We start from the raw sequence: 10,097 nt of genomic DNA on the forward strand, positions 1-10,097 counted from the left end.
CACACACACACACACACACACCTGTTTACTGTACAAACACAAAATGTCACTGTTTGCATTTCTAGTACAACCCTCTTTCCTTAACTTAAGTATGCAAACCTCTTTGCCACATGCACTGGAATATGTATTACATTGAATGTAAAATTTTCAAATGAAAATGGCAACATGATCCTTTTATAAAGTATGCGTTCATATGTGCTTCATTTCAAACAGCTGTGGTGTGATAAGGAGTGAATGCAGCGAAAACTTAGGCTACAGTAGATGGGGAACCGATTGCTCCCCCATGATATTGTGTAAACTAGGTATGACAAAGAACTGCACAGGTGCAGATATTATAACAATCTATCGATAAACACACCTTGTCCTCTGTTTAAAATTAACCACTACAAATAAAACAAAAAACCATGTTATAGTTAAACCACAGTAACCACAAATGAACTATGGTTTTGCAACACCAACCATAGTTTAACCATAGTATTTGTAGTAAAACTGTGGTTATACAAATGGTAGTCAATACGCCAAAAAAACATGGTTACTACAATTTTCCTATAATAAAACCATGGTAATTTTCGTAAGGGTCTGCGCCGCCGTGGTCTGCGGATTGAAAAAGAATGCGCTGAAAGACAGGGAGGAGCCGAAAAAATTCTGCCACCGTTTTTATATTACATTTAAAGGGGACTGAGGCGATCACCAATTCATGTGCAGTTTATGGAGCTAATCGCAAAATTTAGGGGGGCTGAGTAGGCTATAGTAGTATAGGGGGCTGAGTAGGCTATATTGAGAGGGGCTATAGCCTCCCTAAAAATGGCCTAGCGATGCCCATGTTTCAGTCAGAGTTGTGCGACACTCAGTCGCTGTTTACGGTTCCCATAGGAATGAATGAGAATGCCTTAAGCTGAATCCCACCTGTTGCAAAAAGTCTGTGACTTCTCTTATAAAACAGCATTTTTTTGGACAAAAAAAAAAAATAGTTCAACCCAAAAGTATTGTTTAGTGTAAAACATGTTGAAGATTAGCCGATAGGCTGTCGATTCATTAAATGATCAGCCGTTTCCTCTAAAAAGCTGTTTATTCAGTGCAGTGCAGCCTCTCCTCCATGGACCTTTTTCACATTTCCGGGTTTCTCAGCAGCGGAAGTCGTCATAGTTGGGTTAACTTGAAGAGCAGTGAATAGGAGAGTACCACAAATATATTTTTTGTATTCCCATTTGCTCAAATGGCAAAAGAAAAACTTCACGATAGGGTTTTCATGACTTTCAATAAAAGGAAAAAATTGAGAGAGACTGATATCGGCAGTCAGAAGAGAGAACGATGTCAAATTTACCGACCCTCCCAACGACGCTGCATTAGAAACACCCTCGCATTAGCGTCAAAGACCATAGAAATACAAAGATGGTTCACTCCTATGCTTATGAATGGGAGAAACTGCAACGCGCAATATGGCGGGATAGTCCCGCCTTCTAAATGAAAGAGCCAATCGTTGATTGGTAAAGACATTAAGTCACTGCAGCGGCCATTAGAAGTTCCGGTTCCCATAGAAACCGGAGGCTAGAGCAGCCGATGCACATGCGCACATTACACAGTCATAAGAGCGTTGGAACTACTCATGCGCATTGGCTGGTCTAGCCTGAAAAATAAGCTTTTTAAACGCTATTTGAGCATAAGAAACAACATTCATGGGGCAGTTCATTTCACATTTTGTTGCTAATTTGAAATATGTAATTTAAACGCGAGTTCAGCAAGCAGTTTTTGAGATTTCAGGATTCCCCCATTCATTTAGATAGGACTTGGTCTTGTTTGAGCTGCCCAGAGGCCTTGCAAATATGGCGGCCGAGTGAACGGACTTTCCTTGGAAGGGACTTTGTTAGCATTAACTAGTTTTTTTGTAATTTGATGCAAAGGTGATATAATACAAATTATAGTGTTATAAATGTACATACTTTAAAAAAAAGAAAAGAAAAATGAAAAACTTTCGAGGATTCACCTTTGCATCAAATGACAAAAAAACAGTTAAGGCTAATGCGAGGGTGTTTCTAATGCAGCGTCGTTGGGAGGGTCGGTAAATTTCACATCGTTCTCTCTTCTGACCACCGATATCTATCTCTCTCAATTTTTTTCCTTTTATTGAAAGTCATGAAAACACTATAGTGGAGTTTTTCTTTTGCTATTTGAGCAAATGGTAATGCAAAAAATATATTTGTGGTACTCTCCCATTCACTGCTCTTCAAGTTAACCCAACTATGACGACTTCCGCTGCTGAGAAACCCGCAATTGTGAGAAGGGTCATGACATCCATAAAAAAAATGGCCTCTGGTCTCCTTTCCGTTAGCATTAGCCGTCATGCTTTTTTGGCTAATGGTTGCAGGCTTGCCTTCTAGTGGCTTTGACTCCGATACAAGCCCGTGGCACGTCGGAAATCAAATCAATCACGTGTTTATTAAAGCAACCTTTCGTTCCCTCTGCCTTTCTCGCACAGCGTTTTTTAATCAATCCATAATTGTCATGGTCAGTATGCCGTTTGCTATGCTAATTAATGAGTAATTGCGGTGAGATGTGGGAGGAAGCAGCGAGAAGTTGGAGGGGAAGCTAATGAGGTGAGACAAAGGGGTAAAACACAAGCTTGATTTCTTCCTGTGTTCACTGCCATCTGTGAAGCATTATGATGGTAAACTGTCGCTCCCTTGCGCAGCGATGCCATACAGATGTGGCATTGTTTCGCGGCCTAATTGGACGGCGAACGGCAACAAAAGGACGCATCCATGGGTTCTGGCACGTGGGGAGAGAATCAAAGGCATGCTTTGACAGACCTCAAATTACCTACAAATTATACAGAATGAAGGCAGCACTCAACCCCTGTGCCAGGTTATGCGGTGCAGACAGGTGCATGAGCACAACACCTCATAGTGAATATACAAATTAGCTGATGCATATGCACATGTGCTTCAGAAATATCCGCTGGAAGAAGTGCATTTTAATTAAAATGCACACATTGCAAATGTTAAGGATGCAGAAACATACTCTTTGCAAATTTTGTAAACTCCTCAAAATGTATGTGTTATTAAACCAGATAGGTAATATTACTAGGGTAGCCTTATAAACATCGATAGGTTAACTAAATTCACTTTACCTCCACATTAGTTGAAAAAGAAAACAGATTGCACGGTTTGCGCTAATAGCGCCTCGCAATGATGAGAATGCAACGTGAACTTGAAATCGAGCTTGTATACACTGCAAAAATCAATGCGAAAAGCAAAAGATGAGAATATCTTATGCAGTAGGCTATTTCATGTTTTAAGTATGTTTAGATATTTTTACAAGAAAATATGATTCATTAAGAACACTGTAAAAATGATTTTTCGAAGTTATAAATAAAGATTACTGGAGTACATTTTTACTTCTTCACTGGAAGAAGCATTATTATGGATTATGGAGTCGTATTTTAGCTAGAAACATTGTTTAAAGTTAAAAACATCTTGATGGATTTGTTTCTTACAAACACGCAGCACTTCACTTCACAAGACATTAACTAATGGACTGGAGTGGTGTGGATTATTGTGATGTTTTTATCAGCTGTTTGGACTCTCATTCTGACGGCACCCATTCACATCCATTGGTGAGCAAGTGATGGAATGCTACATTTCTCCAAATCTGTTCCCATGACGAAACAAACTCATTTACATCTTAAGGGTGAGGACATTTTCAGCAAATTTTCATTTGGCTTCAAGGGGTGGTGCAAAAAAGATTCCACTTTATTTGTAATTGTTTGTGGTTCTTCTTGACGATTGCATTGTAAACAGTATGTACAATGTGCACAATACTTCAGAATAAAATAACTAACCTTCAGTCCTGTTATTACAACACGCTCATACGTGCATGTGAGCATGGTGTTAAGTAACACTGAGCGTAACCCGGTCGAGTCTCTGAACATTCATCATAGTTTGCTTAATCCCTGCAATAAATGTCTACAGAGGCCTGCGGGGAAACACATGTAAATGATGAGGTCGAGGGCTTCTTCTTTAGCCCTACGTATGAAGGCTTGTGAAATAGGGGCCATGTGGCCTTTTTAACTCTGAGATGAGAAGAAACTCTGATTTATTCACCTGACCTTAATACAGTGCAACAGTAGGGCTCCGGAGGTAAAAAATGCCATTCAAAAGCTCCATGGAGAGAGAAATTGATTTTAAGCGATCATTTTTCAAGACAGACCCACCATGAGACCCAAGGTTATGAAATGATGATGTATTCTTCTGCAAAAGTCAAAAGTCAGTGTCATTTCAAACTTCATTTTTGAGAAAATGCGATGCAACACCACAACACAACATGACTTATTAATATCTGGTGCAGGACAGTAATACTAACAGTCACAATAGTTTGTGTTTTGCTATATAAATGCCTAGCTAGAAACGTAACATTCATCACAAAAATGTAACCACACACACACACATATGCACAAATATTAATAGTAATAATTCAAAAATAAGATAAAGTTGTTTAAATTTGACATTCCATTTAATTTCAAATTTACTGGTCTGAAATGTTTTTATTAAGAAAAACAATGTTAGCTTAATAGAAAGTAGGGATGCACCGATACCACTTTTTCCAGTACTCGCCCGAGGCCTGCACGTGTTTGCACTGATACAGAATGAAAGGACAGTAATACAGCCTAACGCATTTCACACAAGCTGCTAGATTCACTTTCGCCAGAAAGTCGTGTATGCCTAAGGTTGAAAATAAATGATGTTTATAGTGAATGCCCCTATAAGTGGTATTATTTTTACGATTTAGTTTTAATCCAAATGATGCATGTGCTAAGTGTGCTAAGTGAGTGAACATCAAAGATCACACAACAGAAGCTCTCTCTCTCTCTCTCGCTCTCTCTCTCTCTCTCTCCCTACCGTTAAGTAACTCTCTCTGTCTCCCTACCGTTAAATGCATTGTTTTACTTACTTGTTTTTGACGTATCCGACCGAACTACAAACTTTCCAGTGATTTCTGTGAGAAAGGTATATTAACTCGACAAGCTCGCGCATCTGCACCGCCGCTCGCTCAATCCACTCAGCGTGCTTTGTTTATCAGCTCGCGCACATCAGCTATACAGGCGTCGATACTGAATGTTTAACATTATATTCATTGCATACATATACTTCGTAGTAGACATCCTTAACTCCTTTCTGCTGTCTGTTGTTCTGTTGTGGGTGTTTCTTTGTTTGAATATGGCGCTTATCACATGCTGTGTGGTATCGGCGTTTGGTATCGGGGTATTTTAACGAGTACGAGTACGAGTACGAGTACAGGAGACCAGTATCGGGCCCGATACCGATACCAGTATCGGTATCGGTGCATCCCTGATAGAAAGTAAATATTTCCAGATAATATTCTACATAATTATATAATAGTCTTTATATATTTTTTTAATTGTAATTTTTATTTTTGAATTTTTAAAAAAATATTGTAGAAAGGTTAGAAAACCAATGAAAAAAAGCATACAATATGGTAGTTTTGCATTTTTTAATTCCAAATTTAATTACATTTTTATTTTCCTACTATACTACTATAGTTTTTATTAATATTTTAATTTTTTGTTTATTTTTATATTTTGATGTTTTCATTTTTATTTTTATTTTAGACCGTTTTAGCAATTTAGTTGTATTTTTGTCATTTTGATTTTAATCATTCTTAATAATTTTATATGTTATTTTTATTTATTTATTTTTAAAAACATGTCTGTGTTGCCTTGGTAACTAGCCGAAAGAAAATTAAATTTCTAAATATTTTATTTCATTTTATATATGTTAAAGTTAATTTTATTTCAAGTAATTTTTTGTATGTATTTGTTTAATTTTGCTGGCTTCATCTCAGATATTGTTGGTTTGATTCAACTCTTTATTGAAGAAATTTCTGAAATGTCTGGGAAAAATATATATTTTAATTACTCTTTCAGAACTGCTGAAAAGGTCACTGATGAAAATAAGACAGAGCTGAAAGCAGTCAATGAGATGATGATTCTTTCTGAATGAGGAGCTCTTTTTCTGAGAACTAAACCATTATATATCCAATGAAATGATGAAAACCTGATCTAGAAGTAGTTCAGGTTTTCCTCTGGTCTGCTTGAAGGAAGCCTGTAATGAAGAAAGATTGATTCCGGAGTTCTGCAGGAGTCGTGGTGTGGAGAGCATTTTTTCTCATCACTCGAGCGTCACAGGGCCGATCCGGTGGAAGTGCTGACAGACGGAGTCGAGTTGTCACCCTGACAGAAAGCAGCGTAAGGGAAACTCGGACTGCAAAACACAGCGTCTGCACACACACACACACACACACACACACACACACACACACACACACACACACACACACACACACACACACAGTCAGCAGGGAGGACCAGGTGTAAAATCAGCACACCTGGAGATCCACATCAGTCTATGATTTTAAAACACACTGACATTGGTTAAAGTAGAAAGAAACCATGGTTTAAGAGCATTAATGTAATCAAATATGATTTGTGGTAGCAATGCAATACTATAATCAGCATGAAGATACACAGCAGACACAAAAAAAAACATGAAATAGATTATTTCAGTAATTGTGTTTTTGTGTGTGTGTGTGTGTGTGTGTGTGCATGATGCTAGAAGGCAGCATAATTATAATGCTTACCTAATGCAACAGCCATCAAAATAGACATAATATTCTAAAAACTTACTTAAATATTCCATAAAAAATATTATTTTTTTTTCATTTAATTTCTGCTGAGAAATAAGCATTATGGTGGCTAAATATTTGCTTGGTTTTGTCTAAAGCTCAGCTGAATTTGTTCAGCATCATTAGACGTGACATTATGGTGTGTTGGATGGCAGTCTGAGAGCTTTGTTTGGAGGTACAAGTCGTTGACTAACTGGGCAGCAGTGCAGCTGTCTTTGGGTTTGGACACAGTTTGAGTCATTAAATGCGTGTAGAGAGATGAGCCTAACACACACACACACACACACACACACACACACACACACACAATAAAGTCTGTCAGTGAGATGGACCATCTGTGGCATTTTGGTAAAACTCACACACACAGACAGACAGACACACACACATTACATATACTGTATATACACACACACACACACACACACACAAACACAAGATTCTGTTTTTATCTCTTCTGCTTACCAAGGCTGCATTTATTTGATCAAAAACACAGTAAAAACAGTAAAATTGTGAAATATTACTACAATTTAAAATAACTCTTTTCTATTTGAATACATGTTAAAATCTAATTTATTCCTGTGATCAAAGCTGAATTTTCAGCATCATTCCTCCAGTCTTCAGTGTCACATGATCTTCAGAAATCATTCTAATATGCTGATTTGCTGCTCAAGAAACATTTCTGATTATCATCAATGTTGAAGACAGTTGTGCTGCACAATATTTTTGTGGAAACCGTGAAACCATGATTTTATTTTTCTGGATTCTTTAAGGAATAGACAGTTTCAAAAGAACAGCATTTACTTGAAATAGCAATCTTTTTAATATTATAAATGCCTTTACTGCCACTTTAGATCAATTTAATGCTTCCTTGCTGAATAAAAGTATTAATTTCTTTCAAAAAAGCTATTTTCAATTTAACTCTCTAAACCCTAGAAGTGATTCAAGAACAAACAAGCTTGATATGAGCTCATGTGCACTGGTGTGAAGTATGTTTGTTTTTTATGTAGTTCTCAGTATTTCTGCCCTGTTCCAGTATGCTCAGTATTTCACCTGACTTGCTCTCTGTTGAAGACAATGCTGTCTTGTTTCACTTGAGAACGACTCCTGCGCATCGCGGCCTTGACAAACCAACGTGACAGAGGTATAACCAAAGTCTGGCGTCCCTTCGCGAAGAGCAGCGAGATAAGAGAGACATGGAGAGACTTTCCCTTTGAAGCTGTTGATATTAGCACATCAAACAGAAATGCTTTCGCGCTGCTTTTTCACAATAGGAATATAAAAAAAAGCCTTTAGCAGAGTTCAAACCAAAACAGAATTTGAGATAGCCAGCGTCAAATCCCCTAGTCCCTGCTTCTCTTTTATCGCTCTCGCTGTCTCTCTAGCTCTCATACACTAACACTGAATTTCCACATCTTTAATGTTCTCAGCGGGAGGTCAAAATGTCTTTGGGTTTTTTTCTTACCTCAGTCTAATCCCAGAGTATGAGACATTTCCTGTCATGGCGCTCGGCTGATATTTTGACCGCACATTGTTGAGGTGAACCCATGTTGTTCTCGTCACATATTGACGCTTGGTCAGGACCCCTTGTCATCGCTTTTTGACACTCAATGTACCCTTTAGCGCCATTTTTCGAAGTTCAGGGTCCTCCATTGTTTTCAGTTGTTTGTCTTAATTTAATGGTTTGCATGCATTTGTAAAAATAGAAATATTGCTATTTCTGGCACCTAACCCCACCCCTACGCTAAACCTACCCACTTCTGAACAATATAAACACGTAATAGGCAAACAAAAGTCTCAGGTATTTATTGCAAAAACTGACCATAAAAAGCAGTATAAAAGCATTACAAACAAGTCGTGTTGCATTCCAAGTCTTCTGAAGCCATACGATATCTTTATGCGAAGAAGAGAGTAAAACATAAGGCAATATTATTACCCAATATATAATTTAATCACGATGATAAAATTCCCAGTGCCTTTCACGTCGGCATATTGACGCCAAGGGTTTCTTATTTAAAGCATTGGAGGACCTTGCACATCGAAAAAATTGACGCCAAAGGGTCCCAACCAAGCGTCAATATGTGACGAGTTGGGAGTGAGAATGTGTTGGACTGAAGGAGGCCGCGGTTCATCTCCAGTGCCGGATAGATTACTTACAAATTGTAGTCTGTAACTGAATCCAAATGACAGAGAATTTAGTGTTTTTTTCCTGTCAAGCTTCTGTCCACACTCCAGTCCAGTAGTTGGCTGTAAAACTGGTTTGCCAACCCTGCTGAAAAAACAATAGAGACCGTCACAGAAATTCTAATGGTTTCCACTACAAACACCATTACAAACCATCAACTTTTAACCATTAAAAAATGGTTTTCTGTTGTGTGTTTTGGGACATATTAATTTCCATTAGGATTTAGTGGTTTTAACAAGCCACCAATAGAAGGCCACCAATTACCAGTAGAGACCAACAGGCACCATTACAGTTTCCATTAAAACAGGGAAGCAGGGAACTGCCATTGAAACCAAAAGAAGAAGAAGATTCCAAATTACATGACAAAAAAATGTAGTTAGTAACGTAATCCATTACATTACACATTTTAGGAAATATAATCAGACTACTTTTTGATCACTTTTAGATTACTTTTGACCTAACTCACTAATCACATTGATTTAAATAGCACAATGATACAAAAATAGAAAGAGACAGAAAACATATTCCATTTATTGTTTTAAACAACATGAAGTGCATTAAAATTACATTACGTCAAGGTTTTCCATACTGGTGTTCCTGAAGGAACTGCTGGGGGGTTTGTGAATTTAATCAAAAGCTAATAATGAAATCATAAAAATGTAAATGTATATAAGCGGTAGACTATTTCATAAAGAAAAGTTTAAAAGGAGAATTAGGGGCAATCAACAGATTATGAATAATTTATTGTCATTGTGTGAATAATATGTAATCATGTAATCAATAAAAGGTAACTGTAGTTTGATAAGTATTTTCAAATGTAATGTAATCTAATTACAAGTACTTATAATCCAATACAAGTAGTGTAATCTAATTACAAGTATTTTTGAATCTGATTATGTAATCCAGATTACATGTAATCCGTTATAGCTGCTCGTCTCTCTGACCGCCAGGATCATACTGTGAAGGAAGAAGTGTCTTTTCAGCGCTGGAAAAACATTTCTCTGTAAATATTTTTGCAGAGAAGGAAGCATTTTGAGGCAATGCATCATTTGAAAAATCCTCTGAGGAACATCTTAAAAGGTTATTTTACAGGAAACATAAGTAATTTAAAACACAAGCTTTGCAAGTACATCTTCAAAGCTGCAAGTACTAACTTCTCTTAAAAATGCCTGTGGTTTCCGAGTGGTTTTTAGCACACTTTTGTGGTTGATAGATG

At 37.3% G+C, this 10,097-nt stretch overlaps 1 protein-coding gene across 1 annotated transcript in view; it reads right to left on the minus strand.

Annotated features, from left to right (window-relative positions):
* The window catches only part of LOC107695009 (zinc finger protein 609-like), a 131,938-nt gene extending 127,497 nt beyond the window's left edge, over positions 1–4,441 (minus strand). Inside the window, exon 1 of the mRNA XM_016494764.1 lies at positions 4,431–4,441. The gene's annotated coding sequence lies outside the window, so the exon portion shown is untranslated. The remainder of the gene's footprint in view (positions 1–4,430) is intronic.
* Positions 4,442–10,097: the final 5,656 nt, after the last annotated feature.

Source organism: Sinocyclocheilus anshuiensis, unplaced genomic scaffold (assembly GCF_001515605.1).
Source record: "Sinocyclocheilus anshuiensis isolate Anshui unplaced genomic scaffold, SAMN03320099.WGS_v1.1 scaffold923, whole genome shotgun sequence".
NCBI classification, from domain to species: Eukaryota; Metazoa; Chordata; class Actinopteri; order Cypriniformes; family Cyprinidae; genus Sinocyclocheilus; species Sinocyclocheilus anshuiensis.